Source organism: Octopus bimaculoides, chromosome 9, assembly GCF_046866305.1.
Source record: "Octopus bimaculoides isolate indiv1 chromosome 9, ASM4686630v1, whole genome shotgun sequence".
Taxonomy (NCBI): Eukaryota; Metazoa; Mollusca; class Cephalopoda; order Octopoda; family Octopodidae; genus Octopus; species Octopus bimaculoides.
The window spans coordinates 63,663,220-63,687,613 of NC_142936.1; positions in this window are offsets into that span (position 1 = coordinate 63,663,220).

Sequence of the window (24,394 nt, forward strand, 5' to 3'; positions counted from 1 at the left end):
ATGTATGTATGTATATATGTATGTATTTATGTATGTATGTATGAATGAATGTATGCTTGTCTGTATGTTTTGTGTGTGTGCGTGCGTGTCTGTCTGCACATATATATGCATGCATTAATAATAATAATAATAATAATAATAATAATAATAAGGATGATGATGATGATAGCTTGTTTGTATAACCGTATGCTATGTACTTATTGAAACAATACAGAATAAATGGGTTTTAATTGAATGTAAACCCTTTCATGGCGTCTCCTTTCGATTTGGGAGCGAGGAATATGTTACTTAAAGGATGAGTGTATCGCTGGGTAAACAGATAGTTATGTATGTATGTATGTATGTATGTATGTATGAATATATACAGGTGGGTAGGTAGGAAGGAATGTAAGTAGACAAATAGATTAGATAATTTTGTGGTTAAAATTATATATAAGTATATATATACATACATTCATATACATACATACATATATATATATATATATATATATATATATATATATATATATATATATATATATATATATATATATATATATATATACATATGTGAGTATGTATGCATGTATGTATATACGTGTATAAGTAATTTGATTTTCGCGTATATAACTACAACTTAAATGAATTACTGTTCAAGCTATTTCAAAACTATGACAATGAACTAGGTCGCAGACAGAACCTCAGAAAGAAATTATAAAATATATTAACGGCGCCAACCAAACTGTTATTAATGAATGACGAATCTGAAACTAGTGTCCAAAACTCAAAGACTGCCAAATTAGCATATCTAGTTTTATTTAATATTTTGTTTCTTGCAAATATCAAAATTCCTGTTGCATATCATACATCTCGACATATTTCGAACACCTACATCTTCATATTTATAAAATTCCATGCATATAAATTATGGTAGATACATATATATATATTCACCTCTATCAAAGAGTTATTATGCTGCCTGTGCTTTGATTTTGATGTTATGTCCTCAGACCATGTTGAAAATTAATTGACAGGTGATAAAAAAAAGTATATATAGATCCAGATCGCAAAGGGATTTAACTGTTTCAGTGGAGAGAAGTTATTCTATCGACTCTTGAGGCTGATGTCATTTTCTTGAAAATATGCACAAGTACACCCATATGTATGCCTGTACATATGCATGTATATATGCGTGTATGTATGTATCTATTTATTTATACAAATCTATCTAAATATATCTATCTATATCAATTTCTCTCTCTCGATATATATATATATATATATATATATATATATATATATATATATATATATATATATATATATATATATACATATATGTATGTATGTATGTATATACCAATGCATGTATGTATATACCAATGCATGCATGTATCTATATGTGTGTATGTGCGTGTAGGATACAAAATATAAAATTTTGTTCAACCGCCTGCAAACAAGGTCGGTTTTTGACACCAGATTTAGGAATCTCTGTTTTCCATACGTCAGAAGACGTTTTTAGTACAATAAATTTTATCTATTTACTTTAGTTATTGTTCATATTATGCAAGGAGGATTTGAGTAAACGAAATTTTATGAAAATTTGCTTGGGAACAGGGACACTTAAATAAGACTATGAAGTGATGATGTAATTCTAAGGTTGTTTTCTTTTAGATATTTTTGCGTTTCTTGCTTTTATTTCATTAACTCGTCAGCCATGTAGGACCAATTTAAGTAGGTATCAGTATACAAACAGATTAAGATGGCGTGGTGGCAGAATCGTTAATATGCCGTGCAAAATGCTCAGCGGCATTTTGTTCGTCTTTACTTTGTTCGAACGCGAACGGGTTGTTATATATAAAATTACATAAGTATATTCATATTAAGTAGTGTGCATTACCATAATCATAATATATTTTAATTTCTCAACCCCATACCTAAAATTCACACATACGTGAATCCTTGATTTTCTTCATAATATTAAAAAGTAGTTGTATGCAATGGTTTGAAATCGTATTAAAAGACTAGTGATTTTAGATTATTCGGCTCCTTTACATACAGTACTTTTCTGATACGTTACTTTGTCACCCCGAAGAGACGGGAAGGAAAGTTCACCTCTGCAACGTTTCAACTCGGAATATAATGGGCCTGGAAAAATGCAATTAATCATTTTGTATAAAACGCTAAGTATTTTGCCATCTTGTTAACTTTGAATGTTATGTTTGATGAATGCAGTGACGTTCAAGATGAACGACCTCTTGTAATGTGCTGCCAAAAAGTAGAATGGGTCAGAATTCAGATAGTTCGGCAGTCAATCCTAAATTGGTTGAATCCACTCATGGACCGGGTGCTGCATTGTGTTCTTCAGCAAAGCGCTTCGTTTTGGTTAGATGCTGGTACAGCTTTGTCTCCTTCCTTATCGTATGTATTGATTGTACCGCAGGTGAAGTGTGAGGCAATTGAGATTATATCTATGTCGTGCGGAAATACAATGAATCAACGTATGTGACTTGTTACCAAGCAAATCTAGGTAGGGAGTATTGAGAGCTGATGTAGCAGTCTTCGGCAACGAGTGAATTAATGATGGTAAAAAAAGAAAATAGCTTAAGTAAAATCCGAAAAGCTCTATAAGCCTGATACAATTTAGCAAGGTAAGCTGACATTTAATTAAAATATAACGGAAGAGATAGCGATAAAAAACATATGAAACGTAATTTCTCCACGGCGAAATGCGTAATGTAGTTTAAAATTTTTTTAATGACAAAAGATTATGGTGAATAAATTTTCATATAATCATCTTCAATCATTTCCTTTCAAGAGATTACGTGAAAATCAAAGATTATAAGTTATACTATAATAAGAATTCTTTTCTTAATATGTAAAAGCGTTTAAGCCTATGAAATTCAACTACAGTTTGCAGAAAGAAATTTTTTTAATATACTTATTAAGTTACATAAATTATTACATGCATACATACAAGTCGACCGCAATTCAATTTCCAGCAATGCCATCGCTACATTATTCTCTTAAATATGATCCGCACAGGTGGAGGATTTTCAATCCTGTGAGTGAGCTAACCTACTTCGCATGGATATGGCGACTAGAAGCACCTATTACAGTAGGTCGAAAGAGCTTACCACCTACGCTGTTATATGCCATTATTTTATCGTGAACGTTTTCACTATGAACTTGGCTGTTTAGGTCAGATTTTTGCTATGGAATGCATAACACAAGAGATGTTGAAAATAAAGTGTTATATGTGCCTGAATATTTTCAATGTTAGCAATTTCCCCTGTACATGACCAGTTACATTTCCTAATCAACGTATGTGTTGTGTACATCATAGGACGCACACGAAGTCTATGGTGTTACAAAGTTTTCCTTCTTTTAGAGAGATGTCTAAACAAAGACTAGGTCTCTCACTCCTAGCTGTAGGATGGCCTTTGATTCTACTGTGTTCATCCGTCTTTTGATCGGGGTCTTGATTGTTTATCTTCTTTTCCTTCATGTTATCCAACTATAACAAACTTTCTTGCTAAGCAGGCTTGGTAAGGTTGCCGGTTTTAGTCGTTGACTGCCCAGTGATGCGAGGTGTACTACGTTACGGTACCAATACGGCAAATGTATGTACGTATGCATGTATAGAGGCCTGCAAATTTCCAATACATATATGCTAAAATACGTGGATACTTACAAGCAAATTTACAAAGATACTAGCATGCACAGATGCAAACATCTATACCTACGTAGCTACACTTTGGAACATACACAGGGACGCACCAACTCAGAGCATGGTCGAAAATTTAATTAATGAATATTTCAAACTTGGTGATAATACAATAATTTTCTAATTGACTATTTACGGTAAAAAAAAAGGCAGTGGATGACAGCCTTGACATTTTAATTAATTAATATGGAATGAATTTTGGAGTGAGGTTGATCAAATTCTATTAATGAATTAGAATTTCACACTGAGTAATAATAAGTACTAATTTTCTAAATGTACATGTCTATAGATGCATATTCATATATATGCATATTTACACACATATATGTGCATAACTATGTACAAAAATGTATATATGCATACATATATATGTATATGTATATATGTGCGCATATATGTATATATGTGCGCATATATATATATATATATATATATATATATATATATATATATATATATATATATATATATATATATATATATATATATATATATATATATATATATATATATATATATGTATATATATATTTATGTATGTATATATGTATGTATACAATATCATTTTAAATTACCATGATGTCGATTGAAATTTGAAAAGCTTGGCAAATACAAACAGTGTTTCACATTTAGGCCAAAGGGAAGTAAATTTTAAGAGTTACTTGTATCGAACCCACGATTTGACTCGTACATTATTTCATTATGCCGGAAGAAATACTCGCTAAGTCGTCCTCAGCAACCTTTGAACTCTGATTGTGAAGAACCAATAGAAAGATAGCGAAGTATTTCAATGGGCACCTCTGCTATATACAGCTTCCAGATCTGAAGAGTGCGTTTAAGAAATAATCACCTCTTTATCTAATAATATCCGGTGCGAAACCGTTTACAAAACCGTTAATATGGATGAATAATACAGTGTTGTTGTAATGGATAAATAATACAGTACTGGATTTAAATATGTTTCTGGGAGTGTGTGTGTGTGTGTGTGTGTGTGTGTGTGTGTGTGTGTGTGTGTGTGTGTGTGTGTGTGTGTATGCGTGTGTGTTTTAGAGACCTATAATCAAATATATACACATACGCATGCTGGCATGTATATGGCGCTGGCACTTCGTCGCTTAAGATGACGTGGGTTCCAGTTCATCCGGAACAGTAGGCTCGAGAAATTAACGTGCAAGTGTCTGAGAACTCCACAGATGCGCGTAAATTTCACGTAATTATCAAGGAGATTTAGTGTGACACAGTGTGTGATAATGCTGGACTTTGAAATACAGGTACTATTCATTTTTGCCAGCTGAGTAAACTGGAGCACGTGAAACAAAGTGTCTTGCTCAAAGATTTAGCACACCTCCGGAAATCGAACTCGCGACCTTGTGAATTTGAGCCGAATACGCTAACGATTAAGCCACGTTCCTTCACTGGCATACTTATATACCTACATGAATAATATAATACCGTTCGGTAAGTAATATTCTGAGATATATTTCGTTTCTGGAAATTCAGGGTGGAACAATTACCGAAGTAATTTTTACGCCAGTTGTGTGCGTCTTTGCAGTTGTTCTCCAATTCGGATACGATTCGAAGATAGCTGCTGCTGCTGATGATGATGATGCCTATGTCACACCATTTGACGTATTTTGTAACAACTATAGATATAACATAGTGTTGCGAATGGACATAGGTTTTGAACTACAGGTACATGAAATTACACTGGTTTTGCACACGAATTTCTCTCGAGAGCTGTGGGAAAATATTACCCAAATACATCTAATAACATAGCAAAATGAACATTCAGATCACAAATTATTGTTTGCTTCCTGTGTATGTGTATATACAGATAGATATGCACGGAAACAAGCACACAAGCACAGAAGCACACACACACATGCACACGCACACACACGCACACGCATTCAATAAAGTCATGCGCATATACATACGTGTATATATATATATATATATATATATATATATACACACATACAAATATATCTGTATATATATATATATATACACACATATATATATGTACATATATACACACATACATATATATACACATACATATATATATATATATATATATATATATATATATATACATATCTCTCGCTCGCTCTCTTTCTTTCTTTCTCTCTCTCTCTCTCTCTCTCTCTCTATATATATATATATATATATATATATATATATATATATATATATATATACATAAATATACATGTATTTCCGTGTGTCGTGTGATCATATAATACATCAAAATTCTATCACACTGCAAATCAACTGACGTGTTTTGAAATCGAATTCACTGGTAATTCATGTACTGTTTCAATTACCTGTTGGCTGATTGAACTGTTACGGGCAATATGCCGATAAATGGTTCTATACAAATACTATAACCGACTCGGCGATCGAGGAACATCAAAAGCCCTGTCGAAGAGAAAAGGAAAACAATACTAATACTTTTATTTCCATCCGATAAATACTCAATATTCAATTCTATTGCAAGTGGACCTGCATTTAACTATAATATGTAAGTAACTACACACATATCACATTGTACTTTTAATGGTATATCTAATTTTGTCTAATATTGTGTGCCAATTATTGTATTGAAATATTGCATATTTTGCTTGAGGCTACATGTATATGATACTCTTATGAAATAAATTTCTTTATGAGGACGCCAAAATCTCTGATTATATGCTGCGGATGTTATATTACATGTCCCACGCAGTAATATACCTGACGGATTTGAATAGACTCATGACTTCAAATTAGATGCAGTTAGTTTGCTGTGTTTTCTGACAGGACTGCACATTCTACATAGCAATGGGGAATAATTTCCAGATAAATCTTCTTGAGGTTCTTTCCAATTCTCAGCAATCTCCTAAAATATCATGAGTTCCTCACAGTCCACCTCCAACTAAAATGTGACGTATTTGGCCAGCTTCCTTGTGAGTGATTTAGTGGCAGTAATTTTCATGTCTTACTAATGGAAAAACATATATATGCATCACAGAACTTTTACTGTGCCGGAGAAAACATTTAGCAGCATTTCTTCCAACAATACATTCTGAGTTCAAATTCCGCCGAGGTTGACTTTTCATTTCATCATTTCGAAGTCGATCAACTAAGTACCATGTCAAGCACTGGAGTCCATAAGATCGATTAGACAAAATATCAGGTCATCTGCCTATCATAGAGAGCATTATTATTATCATTATTATTACTATTATTATTATTATTATTATTATTATTATTATTATTATTATTATTATTATTATTATTATTCAGTAGTCTTATTTTTATAACGTGCTTTCACTACACTACCAAGCGCAGCTCTGTGCGCCTTGGGTATGTGCTGTGGTTTGCTGTGATGCTCTTATGGTTACTGTATTGAAAGTGTTTTTCGTAGGATGTGTGCAGTGCCCAGTAGTGCAATTTTCTGTATGTTATATATATTTGTAAGTCCTGCTGTTTTTATTATGTATTTGTCTGAATATTTTTTTTATTATACCGAAGGGACCTACTATGATAGGAATTGTTTCTGTCTTTAGATTCCACATTCGAGTTACCTCTATTTCCAGGTCTTTGTATTTTGAAAGTTTTTCCATTCCTTTTAGGGGAACGTTGTCATCTGCTGGTATTGATACATCTTATTATTATTATTGTAATTATTATTATTATTATTATTATTATTATTATTATTATTGTTGTTGTTGTTGTTGTTGTTGTTGTTGTTGTTATTATTATTGTTCAGAAGTTTTATTTTTATAACGTGCTTTCACTGCACTACCGAGCGCAGCTCTGTGCGCCTTGGGTATGTGCTGTGGTTTGCTGTGGTGCTCTTATGTTTACTGTATTGAAAGTGTTTTGCGTACAATGTGTGCAGTACCCAGTAGTGCAATTTTCTGTATGTTATATATATTTGTAAGTCCTGGTGTTTTTGTTATGTATTTGTCTGAATATTTTTTTATTATACCTAAGGCACCTACTATGATAGGAATTGTTTGCTGTTTTTAGATTCCACATTCGAATTATCTCTATTTCCAGGTCTTTGTATTTTGAAAGTTTTTCCATTTCTTTTAGAGAAACGTTGTCATCTGCTGATATTGATACATCAATTAGAAAGCATTTTTTTCTTCATGATCTTTGACAACTATATCTGGTCTATTTGCCTTAATTTCTCTATCTGTGTGTATTGGCATATCCCAGAGTATGGCTGCTTTCTCGTTTTCTGTGACCTTTTCTGGCGTGTGTTTATACCATCTTTTTTCTGTTGTTATTCCATAGTGTTGGCATAGCTTCCAGTGTATATAGGTCCCAGCTCTGTCATGTCTATGGATATATTCCTTCTTTGTCAGGACTGGGAAGCCAGAGATAATATGATTTATTGTTTCTTGTCCATCTCCACATATTCTACAGTTACTTGTTATGTTTCTTTTCATTATGTGTTTTTGGTAATTTCTGGTGGGGAGGCTTTGGTCTTGTGCAGCAATTAAAAATCCTTCAGTCTCTGCTTTGAGTCCTGAGCTTCTCAACCATTGCTGGGATTTTTCTCTGTCTATTTCTTTTGCATTTAGTTTAGCCCAGTATTTACCATGTAAGGGCTTTTCTTGCCATCGTTTTATCATGGTCCGTTACTGTTCTAGTTTTAGTTTGGATTTCATTTGTTTTATAGCTTTTGTTGTTTCTTCTTCTTCTTCTTCTTCTTCTTCTTCTTCTTCTTCTTCTTCTTCTTCTTCTTCTTCTTCTTCTTCTTCTTCTTCTTCTTCTTCTTCTTCGTATTTGTTAGGTAGTTTGATTTCTTGTTTGTATTTGTCAGCTTCCTTAAATACTGAAAACAGTTTTTTGTTTTGCTCGTGTTTTGTGGCTATTTGTATTAGTTTTCCTTGCTTCTGGAGTAGGTATTTTTGCAGTCCTATGGTGGTTATTTTATAATAGTTTTCTAGCTGTATAAGACCCCTGCCACCTTCTGTGCGTTGTATATATAGCCTTTCTATGTCAGATGTTGGGTGGTGCATCCTATATCCTGTCATTATTTTTCTTGTTTTCCTGTCTATTTTCGATAGTTCGTTTAGTGTCCAGTTAAGGATGTTGTAGCTGTAGTTTATAACTGGGACAGCTAAAGTGTTGATACCCATTATCTTGTTTTTAGCATTGAGCTCTGTTTTTAGTATTGATCTAACTCGTCTATACTACTCTTTCTTTATTTTTTCTTTCATTTGTGTATGTTGTATCCTATCTAGTTCATTGACTACTAAATACTTGTATGGTTGGCTTTCGTCTAGTTCTCTTATTTCATTGGCTTTATCTAGTGTTATATTGCTACTTTTAACTAATTTTCCTCTTTTCAGGGTTGCTTTGGCACATTTTCCTAATCCGAAATTCATATCTATTTCTTTGGTCAAGCTGTGTACTGTCTGTAGTAATGTTCCTAGCTCTCTGTCGTTTTTAGCATATAATTTTAGGTCATCCATATATAGAAGGTGGCTGACTGTTTTTCCGTAGCATTTGTAACCGCATCCAGTTCTATTTAGCAATTCAGTTAAAGGTGTGAGTACCAGGCAGAACAGGAGTGGAGAGAGCATGTCTCCCTGAAATATTCCTCTTCTAATGGGGATGGCTTTCGTTTTCACAACTCCCTCTTTTGTTTGGAGCTTATTATTATTATTATTATTATTATTATTATTATTATTATTATTATTATTATTATTATTATTATTATTCCCGACGGAATGAAGTTGTTTCTCTCCTCGTAAGTTAGTGGTCTCTTTTTGAGCAGTAATCTTAAAATAATTGCTTCAAAATTAATTTAATAAGTAAACAAATACGGTGAAACCAGCATTGTTGTAGGCATAGAAGAGGAGGAGAGAGGTTTTTGAAATAGAGAGGTGCAAGATGCCGTACTGTCTTCAGCCTACTACTACTCACAAATAGAAGGGGATGCAAGTACACATGTTCCAATGCCCGCACACGAAATTGCAGACACGTCAAAAAATAATGCCAACAACTTTAGCGATATCACAAACTACGAAGCTGAATTCCCTCCAATTCAATGGAATACTCAAAAAAGCGCTCAGAGCAGCAGTATCAAGACCACTTAAGGCGGTGAGCTGGCAGAAATTTAGCGCACCGGGCGAAATGCTTAGCGGTTTTTCGTCTGACACTACGTTCTGAGTTCAAATTCCCCCGAGGTTGACTTTGCCTTTTATCCTTTCAGGGCTGATTAAATAAGTACCATTTACGCACTGGGGTCGATATAATCGACTAACTCCGTTTGTCTGTCCTTGTTTGACCCCTCTGTGTGTAGCCCCTTATGGGCAGTAAAGAAATAAGGAACGTTAGCACACCGGGCAAAATGCTTAGCGGTATTTCATTTGTCTTTCAGTTCTGAGTTCAATTCATTCTGAGTTCATGCCCATCCTTTCATCCGCATTATTTGTTGCAAGGAGACTAAAGGTTCTCATCGGCATCTAAAATGCTGTCATTTAATTTTTCTTCTGTTTTGTTAAAATTATTCTTTTGAATTGTCTACACACGCACCCAGGTTGTAATAACGCATTGTTCCAAGAGTGAATAAAACATTCGCAAACGTGAGAGAATGAGCCCTTAGATATTAACATGGACCCCCATATATGGATTGTAATGTTGTAGGGGCCCACTTGCCATCGGGCAACCTGTCTAGTCCGCCACTGCATACATACATGCATATATATATATATATATATATATATATATATATATATATATAGTTTTAGGGAGAAGAACCAAGTTTCAAGAACTCATCGATGAAAATCCACTATCACATATTATCTTATGATATTTACTTTGTTTTATATTATACTAATTTATTGTGCTTTTAATTATTAATTTTTCTATATGTGATAGTGGATTTTCATCGAAGAGTTCTTGGAACTTGGTTCTTTCCCTAAAACTATATATTTTTATATATATTATAATCTATAAAGCTCAATTTAATTTTAATTTTTTATAAATTGATTTTAATTGTGTTTTTACCTGTAATTTTGGATTTTGTCCCTAATATTATTATTATATATATATATATATATATATATATATATATATATATATATATATGTATATATATATATATATATATATATATATATATATATATATATATATATATATATATATATATATATATATATATATATATATATATGTATATATATATATATATATATATATATATATATATATATATATATATATATATATATATATATATATATACATATATAAACTATTAAATGTGAAAGAATAAAAGTGAAACTGTTAAATTGAAACACTGTAAGACTGGAAATATTTATAACTATTATTAAATATATATACATAGTTATATACACATATATATGCACATATATATATATGCATACACACACATAGTGGAACTATTAAAATTGGAGCAATAAAAGTGAAACGTTTAAATGTGAAACAATATAAATGGAAAGTATTAAAAGTGGAATAATATAAACGTGCAATTATTTATAAATGTTACACCGTGGTATGTTTCACTTCTATTCGTCGAGTTTTAAGGCGTAATACGAAACCAGTGTCAATGCTGCATTGTGTTAATTCAAAAAACATTACACGTTGACACTCATGGGATGTCATTGCTTTGTAAAATTAGATTTGACTTGATTGAGCCGTTTCCGAATGCAATGGGAACAGAGCAACGAAGGATTATCTTATTATCATTATCATTATTATTATTATTATTATTATTATTATTATTATTATTATTATTATTATTATTATTATTATTTTCTTTATCATTTCTTTCAATTCTGCTTCTTTATCTCTCCGAGTATTTTCCTGAAACCTAGGGCAAAGAAACGCAGACTATTGAAATAAACACACCAGGTTGTTCATTAACAAAATTACGTGGTACAGAAGGGTGGAAGAAAGACAGAGAAAAAGGTAAAAAAATAAAAATAATAAAAATGGAAACGAAGAAGATAAGGGGAAAGAAAATTCACAACGGCAATGCTGTTCTTAATACTTGTGACGTACTAGTTAAGACAATCTTTTGCATTTCCTGCATGGATGGTAAAGCAGGGGGTCATTGTTAACAAACCTTCTGTTCGATTTTGATCATTCCAAGTGCACCTACAATCATTGGTATTGTAGCCGTCTTGAGATGCTACATATTTTCGATTTCGATTACCAAATATTTATATTTTCTGAACATATCAAATTCTTTTGCCGAGATATTATGGTCACAGGGTATGTTGATGTCAATCAATGAACAGACTTTATTGTTTTGGTCTTTCCCAACAATATTTGGTTTATTTGATGATTCGGTCTGTACACTCTGTGAAGTCTTAAGGAATCGTCAAATTTTCTCCCTCAGATACAGCCTCAGAGTGCTGCTTATACCATTTGTCAGCAGTTTTGATCTTATGATACCGACACATTATCCAATGTAGATATTGGCCAACTCTGTACCCATCTTGACTACCCGTCTGATATGGGTACACCTGGCACATGCAACACATCATATGTGCGCGACATGGTGATCTCATATTAAGATAAACAGCGCATGACCTTGTACGTGGCACCCAGTTAGTAGTTTCTTCAGGTCCAGTAATTCATCCCACTGAAAAGGTCCTTGAATAAGGTTTGTTTATAGATAATGAATGAAAAACTCCTTTATCCAGGTGAATTATTCAACCCCCAAAGAATTCCTCTCAACACATGGCTATGATGCTCCCCCACTATTTCAGTTGGTGATCAGTGGCTCACTAAGTGACGTGCTCAACTGCTTAAGATGAAACAAGTGACAATATTATTATTATTATTATTATTATTATTATAATTATTATTATTATATTACTACTACTATTATTGTGGGGGCGCAATAGCCCTGTGGTTAGGGCAGCCGACTAGCGGCCGGAAGATCGCAGTTTCGATTCCCAGACCGATTTGTGTTTATTGAGCGAAAACACCTAAAGCCCCACGAGACTCTGGCGACCCTTTTGTATTCTTTCGCCCCAACTTCCTCTCACTCTTTCTTCCCGTTTCTTGGATAACGCTGCGATGGACTGGCGTCCCGTCCAGCTGGGGGAGAACACATACGCCATGGAAACTGGGAAACCAGGACTATGAGCCTGGTTAGGCTTTAAAAAGGGCACATAATAAGAAAAAAACTATTATTATTATAATTATTATTATTATTATCATCATCATCACCACCACCACCACTACCTCCATCATCATCATCATCACCATCATCGTTATTATTACTATTTCAAAGAGATTAATGTTGAGCCTGTGATTTCGTAATTTAATTCCACGCGCCGTGTGTAATTTCTAGAGTGGTGCAGATCTGGGTTAATGCAAGGGTATATATATTTTTTTGTATGAAAGATAATAAGAAATGAGTCTTTTGCTCAAGGATGAAAATGAAGCAAGCTTCTTCAATACTGCAAAACATATAACAAGCGCCAGTAATATACCTAAACGTATAAGCTACATCTATAGTTTGGAGCGATCATTTGTTTTGCTATTCTATTGGCGTAAATGTAGCATATATGTGTGTAAACGTCAGTATGTGCACGTATATTTATGTACATATATATGGATATATCTAGATAGCTATCCAGAGAGAGAGAGAGAGAGAGAAAGACAGGCAGGCACACAGAGAGAGATAGAGAGAAAAATAGAGATAGATAGATAGATAGACTGAAGCATGAACTTTTATAATCCTTATTTCGCTACCTAACTGATCGTCTAGCAGGAATATCCGAGCAGTTATTGAACAAATCATTGATTTTACATAAATGCAACACACACGCGCGCACACATTTAAATGTGTGTGTGTATATATATATATATATATATATATATATATATATATATATATATATATATATATATATATATATATATATATATATATATATATATATATATATATATATATATGTATATATATATACGTATATGTTTCTGTTAACTTTTCATTAGTTACATTGAAAGGAAATTGTTCCAAGGCAGACCTATAATCTATTAGAGACTTAATCGATCCCACTATATAATTATTCGGTATGGAGGTATTGATTCCTGAAGGATGAAAAGCGAAATTCTACCCCCATCAACTACTATTTTAGCTGCGAACACTAGTATAAGAATTTAATAGAGATATGCATTTTGGCCGAAAATCTCTTGTCTTAACCTATTTCTTGCTGCTTTGATGCAATGCTTATAATCATATGGGAAACGACTATTTGATTTTCCATATATCGAGCGAGTGACGTGATCTCTATACTGAATGCCCCGAGCAATTGGCTTTCGTTGTTCTTGCTGTCGTTGCTTAATTTTCATGTCCCCAATAGTCGAAGAAACCTACGATTGAAGTCATTCCATGTTGAAGTCACTTGAATTTTTTTTTCTGTCATACCCAATGTAACCTAAACAACCTCAATCGACTCGTCTTTAAACATGCTTATTTTCAACACTTAACATGATTTAGCTGGTATTTCTAGCCGTTTGAGCGAAAGTTAGTAAACTGGTAGTAAAGGTGATTTTTATACCCAGGTCGAATCAACGAACTCCACTTATGACTATTAATGGCATCATTATGGTTGTGTCGAAATGTATTATGCAAGTGTAAATATACACACAAGCACACACACACACGTAATAATGCCTGCCTGCGCCGTGGCATCCTTTACAGGTAATTCTTTTTTATCATAACCAGGGAAGCCGAGACGGTAACAGTGAGCTCTTTAAGACGTTGAATTTACTCTTACGTGGTTTCTATTTTGCCATCCAGCTAGGTTAGTAAACAGAGTTTGTTTCGATGCAAGTTATATACAAAATCATTTTAAGATTAACATGAAGGAGTACAAATACATTTTTCTACAGCACATATTAACTTATACAAGGAAAAGTTTAACAGTGAATTTGATAGTTCATCTTCTTGACCTTCATCAGGCAGTCTGATGTTGGTGAGCTAGATGAGTCTCCGAAGCCAATATTAATCTTTCCCTTCTAAAATTTATTCTGCACACATGCACGTGTGTGTGTCAGTGTGTATGCGTTTGTGTATATGTCTGTCTATCTGTCGGTCTGTGTGTATGTATGTTTGTTTCTGTTATGTACACCTTGTCGTTGAGAGATGAGACATATGTGTGTCAAGTTTGCTTTCAGGTAATAAAGACTTCGTTTTATTTGCCACACATAAGTCGTATTTCATATACACCTAAGATCGAAAACACTATTAACTGTTGTATCATTTGTTGAGTTATTAAGTTATGCTACCACGACAGGAAACATATATGTGTTTTGCTCACACTATATTTACTGCAGTGTACTCTATCCTGGATGTTCAATTTCAGATCTTCTTCACAGCACCTGCTACTGGATAAAATTTTCCTATTGCCAATTCTTACAGGGTAATATTATTGTTGATCCAATCTGACCATATTTTGCTCCATGTTACATCTGCCATGATCATCGACTCATTTTGTGTTCCAATGTATGACACAATCAAGGGGTGATATAGTTAATGATGTCATTGGCCATGATTTGGAGCAATCCCTTCCTAAAATACTGCAGAGGCAGCTGGGGAGAAGAGCTCTTTTGGCTCGTCCATTGTGAAAACAGGAAGCGTGTGTCTCCTCCCAATGTAGAATATTTGATGTGAAGTATTTGTTAGTTCTGCTCCTAATTCACGTTTAGACTACTACAATATGCGCTGTGTGCTTCTCCAGGTATAATATCTCACCTTTTGTTTTCTTGCCAATAGTTGTGAGTAGTTCTGGAATACTCAATTCTGGTTTACAAAATTTTACCACTATTTGAATCTCTCTTCAAATGTTGGACATTATGCTCTTCTTTTGGGATAGGACACTGGCAACATACGTCGCTATGATGTTTGTGTTTACATTCGTTGCGATGCACTTATACATACTGTCTCGGTGTTGTTAAAATGTAGGATTTCTTTTAATACTTCTATAGAATTATGTCTCGCATTGGATTTAAAATAGTGAAGCATAATATGCTTGCAAATAATATTCACAATGTAATCTGCAGGAAGTGTTGCTTTGAAATATACATCAAGTCATATCAAAACAACCATGTAGTTACACCAGTCAAGGAATACTGGTAGAATGTTCCATTAACAACAGGAATTCTGGGCAAAGATAACAGATCTGATATTGTTCTGTGAGGAAACAAAATCTTGCTCCGATGTAGAGATCAGCCTACCCATCGTGTGTGAGTGTACCATCAAAAGTCCAAGCAAAAGAGAATGTTTATGGTGAGTTAATGCCAAACTTAGAGCTCCTGTATCCTAAATATATATTTTCTTTTTGTAGTTATTATTATAGGTGCATTAGCCTACGTACCTACAAATTTACAGAATAACTTAGCAATTGTAGGTTTTTCGATGACACTGACACGCATTCTCTAAATCTAAACTATTAGTGGCACACGGAAAAATTTTAAGACATTCTGCCTGAAATACATTAGATGAATAGGCGAACACACTTGTGTATATGCATTGTCAGTTCAATCAACACACCAAATCAACTACAAATTTACGAACACCGGGAATTCACTTTAACTCGAAAAACCTTGCTGCTTTGTTAGAGGCCATATTGAACTCTCTTCATAAGAACTTAAATAAGAATCAAATCAAACGCTTACATATACACACATATGCATTTCATAAAAAGTAAAAACTTTCATTTTTTAAACTTTGGATCAATCAAGATACTTGTGTCATTAGTAATTAGTGTTATAGTAAATGTTTTTTAAGCGTGTACATTATGCAATAAGTCTCACATAAATATTATACGACAAATTTATTGCAATTTACATCCGTAGTTAATAGGAATTTTGTGTTCAGCTAATAGAAGATAATATATCTTATAGCAAGTTTCGCCAGCTCTGTAGAGCAAAATATATTTCATATGGAATAAAAGTCAATATTATTTAGATTGTAATGATATCCGTATATTTACGGCTGGATATAACAAGGATAGATTAGTTAATTTACTCTAATTAGATAGTATTTTTTATTGCTGAGTTGTAAAAGGAGAGCATATATAAAATATTTTAGGGGTCTAAGTTGGGCAAGATGAAGTAAAAAACACTTATAGTACGATCGTAGTCTAGGCCAAAATGATTGCGTGTGTGCGTCGCTGAAGTTATCCAATAGCCATAAGGAGGTATTAAAACAGGGGAACGGTTACGATTGTCGTCCAAACATTTTCTTTCTTTTAAACTATAGTCTAGGGCCGAGTGAGCGTATTGTAGCTGATATCTGACATCTCACCAAATTTAAAATTTATGTATATATGTGTTAACTACACGTATGATTCGAATGCTGGTCTGTTGAAAAAAAACTGTTCCACAAAAACTGTTCGCCGGGAGTTACATAAAGCCGGATTTTACGAGAGAGTTGCAATCAGAGAACCGCTATTTCCCCCACCCCCACCCCCCGAAAAAAAAACTTGCAAACCGTTTAGAGTAGAGTAAAAGCCTACGTCTCTAGAACAGTGGAAGACTGTTATTTTCTTGGACGAGTCATCGTTTACCTTATTTTCGACCACCGGCCGAGTATATTGTACGGAGACAGCCAAAAGACGCATTTAACCCAGACTGTCTTCTTCCAACTGTTAAACATAGAGCAGGAGGATCTGCGATGATCTGGGGCGCTATATCTTGGAAATCCACCAGCCCAATGCTTTCCCGTTATGGCAGAATTAATAGTGAAGACTATTTAAGCATTTTCTCTCATAAAATTCATCCTAAGTTTGCGGAACTGTTTCCAGAGGGAAACGCAATCTTTCAGGATGATAATGCACCAATTCACACAGCTAAACTTGTTGCTGAATGGCACGAGAAACATTCTAGTGTAGTTGAACATTTTATCTGGCCAACACAGTCACTAGCTCACAATATTTTAGAACATTTACGGTGTATTTTAGAGAAACAAGTAAGGAGTCGACATCCTTCACCATCGTCACTCCAAGAACTGAAGATTGTTTTAACTGAACAATGGACAGAAATTCCTTTGGAACCAATTCAAACTTTGTACGAGTCAATACCTCGTAGAATTCAAGCTGTAATTACTGCCAAAGGAGGTCCTACTCCATATTAAAATAAATTTGTTTGAACTTTTAAGTTTTTTTTCCATTATTTTGTCCAACCCCTGTATATATATATATATATATATATATATATATATATATATATATATATATATATATATATATATATATATATATATATATATATATATATATATATATATATATATATATATATATAGATATATATATATATATCGTCGCTAAAGCATAATTCCGAAAAAGAGACACTTTCCAAATTACATTATATTATACACACACACACACACACATATATATATATACATACATACATACACACAAACATATATATATATATATATATATATATATATATATATATATATATATATACATATTTGTTTTGCAAGATTTTTTATGTGAAATCGTGTGTTGAAACAGATGTTGTTGTACTTGGGGATGGTCATATTGCCAGTTTAGCCAATAAAAAACACACGCACTGTATATTTGGTGTTAATTTTTTTTTTTTCAGCTTTATATTACATTAATCTTAATCTTAATCTTATTTCGGCCAGAGTTCTTTCGTCACACTTCTGTGACCTCATCAGTGGTCCTTTGTTTCCTTCTTTCTTATGTGTGTCTCACCTTGCTAACTATCAGCCATTTTGACAAAATGGCTGATAGTTAGCAAGGTGAGACACACATAAGAAAGAAGGAAACAAAGGACCACTGATGAGGTCACAGAAGTGTGACGAAAGAACTCTGGCCGAAATAAGATTAAGATTAAGATTAATGTAATATAAAGCTGAAAAAAAAAAAAAAATTAACACCAAATATACAGTGCGTGTGTTTTTATTGGCTAAACTGGCAATATGACCATCCCCAAGTACAACAATATATATATATATATATATGTATATATATTTAAGAGTTTAAGGATTGGAGAAAACGCATGTTATAATTGTATACTTTATTCCTACATATGTTTCAAAGGATTACAACCTGTGTGATCCATAGGGATCTTTGATATTAAAATTGTAACCTTCTCATCAGGGAAAGCATGGGAATCATCTTAAACGTAAGACATTATGACCGATTATGGATCACACAGGTTGTAATCCTTTGAAAGATATGTAGGAATATAGTATACAATTATAACATGCGTTTTCTCCAATCCTTAAACTCTTAAATATACTCAAATACCCAAAATTTCAAGGAGTTCCTGCGTTAAAAACAGAAGCTAACCACAGTTATTTTGTGTTCTTTGCTACATTGGTTTCTATTAACCCATTTATTCTATCAGAAGAATTTTTATTCATTAAGATAGAAGAAATACACATAATTATATATATATATATATATATATATATATATATATATATATATATATATATATAGCTGGTTTCATGTAGGGGCTGAGACGATGCTGGGGTGATGATTGGGTTTCTTTCCAGTATTCTTTTTGGTGAAGGAGCTAATTGGTGCGACTTGTAGGGTGATCTGGTAACTCAGATAAAAAAGATTGTCCGAGGATTGTTTGTAAACTTCCCATCTGTTTAGCAGGACGTTGAAAATATATGGGTATTTGAAAGCTAAGTTGTTACAGTCATCTTTCTGATCATCATGTTGTTGGGGTGTCAGTCTAGACGCTTTTGTTATCAGCCATCCCCACTAGTCCCTGTTCTTTGTCATGTGTAGCAGGTTTGCCGTGGTGTGACCTGCCCAGGCCTTCATACTGTCAAAGCAGAATTTTCTTTGTCTTCCTCTCTTTCACCTCCACTCAATTGAGCCCTGGAGGATGTCTTTAGATAGAGAGCTGTGGCAGGATAGTTGACCGTATCATGTAAGCTTTCGTAATTTTACCTAGGCAAGCAGTCATTCCTATCTACCAGCATATTTTTTGATTTACTACCCAACAAAACTGTTCGTTATGTGTTCCTCTGTACAGGATTTGTACCAGGTTTCTGAAATATATCTGCTCAAATACCTGGATTCTTCATTCCATGTCATCTGTAAGAGGTCAACTCACACCGTACAGAAGATCAACACTTTGATTCTTACTAGAGAACGCATCGGAATGCCCTAAGTCTGTTTAGCAGCACGCTTACTAATATTTTGCTGGGTGGCTAATTAGGCTCTATTACTCTGTTGCTATATCAGAGAACACGACTTCGCTTACACTTTCGTCTCGAATATATTCTTACAGGTATTGGTTATTGCCTTGATAAATTTTGAGCATGAGTACTGCCTCTTCGATTTCCTCTTGGATGATTTCGAGCATCCCCACGTTCTCTGTTGTTGGTTTTGTTGTTATTGTTGTCCTAGATGTCGTCGCCGTTGTTGTTGTTCTTCTTTCTTCTTGTTCTAGTTCTTGTTCATGTTATTGAAATTATTTACTATGTTGGTATCATATTTGAGATTGTGATTGTAAAGTTTTCTGCAATATTTAGATCATTTGTTAAAGACACTATTCTCATCCGTTAGGAGCAGGCCTATTTTGTTAACATTGATAGTGGTGGTGTGTTTCAATGTGTATGCTATGGTGGGTTTTATATACAGCCTTGCTGTTGCCTTCCGTTATTCTAGTTTCGAAGATTTTTCACTGATCTACTATCTTTTCTCTTTTTATTTCCTTCATTTCCATCTCCCAAACTGATATTCACTGCATCCAACTCAATCTCCATCTCTGAGTATCATATATTGCTGGTGACCACTTCTTCTTCAAGCTTTCGGCCCTTCACTGAATTTAGCCTTCCGGCAGAAGCAGTTGCTGCTGTGTAGCTGAGAATGGTCTTGCATCCAAAGGTGAGAGTCAGGTGAAAACCAGTGTACCCCACCATGATTAAAGATGGTGCTGCCGGAAATTAAGGTATTATCTCTACCCGAAGACCCTTGTATGACAAATACGAGATCGCTTATACTATGCAGAGCCACCTATTTGGTGGTTGGTACAGTTTTCCTTCCCAAAATTGGGAGTTAGATTCTTCAGGATTTTCCATTTGTTTATCATTGCATATCTTTCGCGTCTTCTCTCCCAGTAGATCATCTGTTTCAAACTTCTTCATGTATTGGCGTTGGAGTTTCTCGAGTTCGGCTGTGAGTTTGATGCACTGAGGCAACTATAAACATCGTCGTCGAAACTTGTAGAGTGCAGATTTTTTTTCTTCTTGGAATTTGGACGCCATTACACAAAGAAGATGGACTCGGTACAATATATGGACTGCTGGGAGATGTTGAAGGCAGTAAGGATCTATTCCCTAGAGAGAAGACACAAAATGTCTCGAGATATGCAATATGGAAAACTAGCTATTTTTGTATAAACGCGTGCATATTTATGCATGTTTATGCAAGTATACAAAAGAAAATGTATATTTGCTGAAAGTGCCCATGAGATGCAGTATTTAGTTTTAATTTCTTGATCCTTTTCATCAGTAGTGACAGTAAATCTTTAAATCTTTAATCAAAACTAATGAGCACTGAAATATTGCAACCTTTGCGTATCTATTGACTTGAACGAAGTATATTAGTTAAATAAGTTAAATAGTGAAACCGCAGACGAAGTTATGTATTTATCCACCAGAAATCGAGCAAAATCTCGGGAATCTCACATATTATTATGATGATATTCCAACGTTCGTCAGTCTGATGTCTACCCATACGCACTCTTGTTTACGTATTCACAAGTATATTTTATCCAAAACTGAAATCTTACAAAAGGTCAGGTTCTTTGAGTGGCATGATGTAAACATAGACATAACATTGCCATTTATTATGTCTAGTAATCATTGATAATGATTAAGCCATGTTTATTGTTGATGTTATTGTTGCTGTTGTTGCTGCTATTGAGGCTGCTGCTACTTCAGCTACTTTTCTTGCTACAATTATCTATGAGTATTTATGGTGTTGCGTGTCTATAGATCATGTGCAACCCTTCATGAATTATTACTATACAAAAGGCTAACATTGATCTATCCACTATGCTATTGTCATCTCCTCTGTTGTTTTAGCTGATACTTCTGTTATTATTGTTACTGCTCTCTTGGTTGCTTTGGCTATGGTATTTTAGCAAACTCTGTATCTTCGTATCACATAAATTAAACATACATTGCCGAAGCGAACAAACACAAAACACACACACACACACACACATACACACACACACACACATACACGCACACACACACACACACACACACACACACACACACACACACACACACACATCACGCAAACGTAGACTCATGCATATATAAACTCACACAATCACAAAGGGAAATGTACACAGAAATCCCTAGAAACAGATTATTGAATCGCACACTTACATACACACTCAGACAATTAATTATGTGCATATTGTTATAGCTACACTCAAATACACATACATCCCCACACGTACACACTACACAGCTTACTGATTTACACAAACACATTCAGATACACACTCACACATACAATTACACACACACCTGTATCTAAATGCTATGCCGACCGGCAAAAAAATTTTTTATGATGTCTAACATTTGTTTGATGATAAAGATGAGCGACTAAGGATGTATTGAAGTTTCCGAGTACTTAGTCAACAATAATATAATTGTTGCTATAGGTAGGTGATGTTAATCTTGATTGTGTTATCGATAACAGTGGTCGTGGTATCGATGCTACTATTACAACTTTTCCGGCTGCTGCTATCGCTGCTCCTGCTATTTCCTCTGAGGCTGTCGATGGTGATGATGATGATGATGATGATGATGATGACGACGATAATGATGATGTTGATGATGATGATGATGATGATGAGGTGGAGGAGGAGGAGGAGGAGGAGGCTGATGATGAGGATGATGAAAATTATGAGGCTTGTGCTGGTGGTTATGTTCATTATGTCATAAGTGAATGCCAGGAATTTTGGTGATGGCTCTGATGTTAATGACCATGAGTTTCGAATCAATAAAAAAAATTACACACACACACACACCCATATTTACTCATACACATACAGAGCAGGCACGTAAATGCATTTACATACACACACATATCTTCAGATGTACATATACACATCATTAGATACCTCCCTCTCCTTTAAATAAATAAATAAATATATAAATAAATAAATAAAGTCAAAATTTAACGGATACTGTTCTCCATTAGTTTCCTCTGCAAACTCTGGTAACCAATGCAGGCACGAGAATTTTAAAACTAAGGGCTAGAAAACATGGCTACGGAAGCGAGATCTCTTTGATCTAGCTTACGTAGCCATTTTCTCTAAATCTTAAGTTTAAGGGCAATGCTTTTAACTTTTGAACCGTTAACTGTGACGTCTCGTATTACCTAACTTGCCCCTCAGTCACACCACAGTGCCTTTCTATCAGTTCTCTCTCATTACATTTTAAAATCAACAATACATCCTCTACTCTTCTTATTTTCTTTTCGTATTCAAGTTGTAAATATTTATGAAAAGCGTTCTCTACTAATCAATCTTTGTCCAGTGTTTTGTACTGAGGATAATATGACTTCATCATACGAGTATTTCTGGATCCGTCTAAGGTCATAAACACAAAACTACTTGCTCTTAATACATAATATGCTTGTTTTCAGTAATCGTGTATTCAAATCAAGTGTAAAAATAAGATTTGACTTCATTGTTAAATTATGTACGCAACATTCCATATGACTACATTCTGTATATCTAGTATTTTTTTCATTTGCTCTGTCTGTCTTTTCCTTTTTCCTTGTGTGAGTGTCCATCACTTTATATTTACACACACACACACACACATGTTTTGAGTTGTAATTTCTTGTTTGCATCACCAAACACGTCTGCACACACACACATATACGCGCAGAGTTTAAACATGTTCGACTAATAGTTCTACGCTTTAGAGATACAATAATTTGGCAGATTATTATACCATATCATGTCTCTCTGAGCAATATTTCAGACTCAGTTCAAAACATATCGCTTTACAAACCGGTGAAGTTTGGTTTTTCCAGTTTGACAAGACAAACCTGACTATATGAGTTCATTTGATAAATTATTCGAATCTGGAATTAAGTAGTGTGGTGGAATTCTGTGAGCTTAATAGTATGTGCCATCATTCTGTCATTACATTACTAATAAATGTTTAAGTGAATCTTTAAAGTCTTAATGTGTTTCTGAATGACTAACTTCTGTCTCTCACGTAGCACTTGCTATATACACACACACACATACAGAAATATATATACATACACACACAAACAGACTTACATGCACGCGCGCGCGCATATACACTCACTCACACATATATAAGATATAACGCAAATTTTCCATTACATATGAACAAAATTTCATTTTCTTTAATCACATCATCCATTCTAATACGCAACGGTACACCTTGTACTAATTCTTGCTATGAACTAGTATTCAATCTATGTGGGAATTTTCTCTCCTCTCTCTCTCTCTCTCTCTCTCTCTCTCTCTCTCTCTCTCTTCCTCTCCCTCATTACTACATTAATAGCATTAATACAAGAACTATCAACTAACCTCGAGTGTCGACATTCTCTTGCTTAAGAAATGAAAGATGTTGTTATTTTCATGATTCAGATACCCACTTGTTTGGTT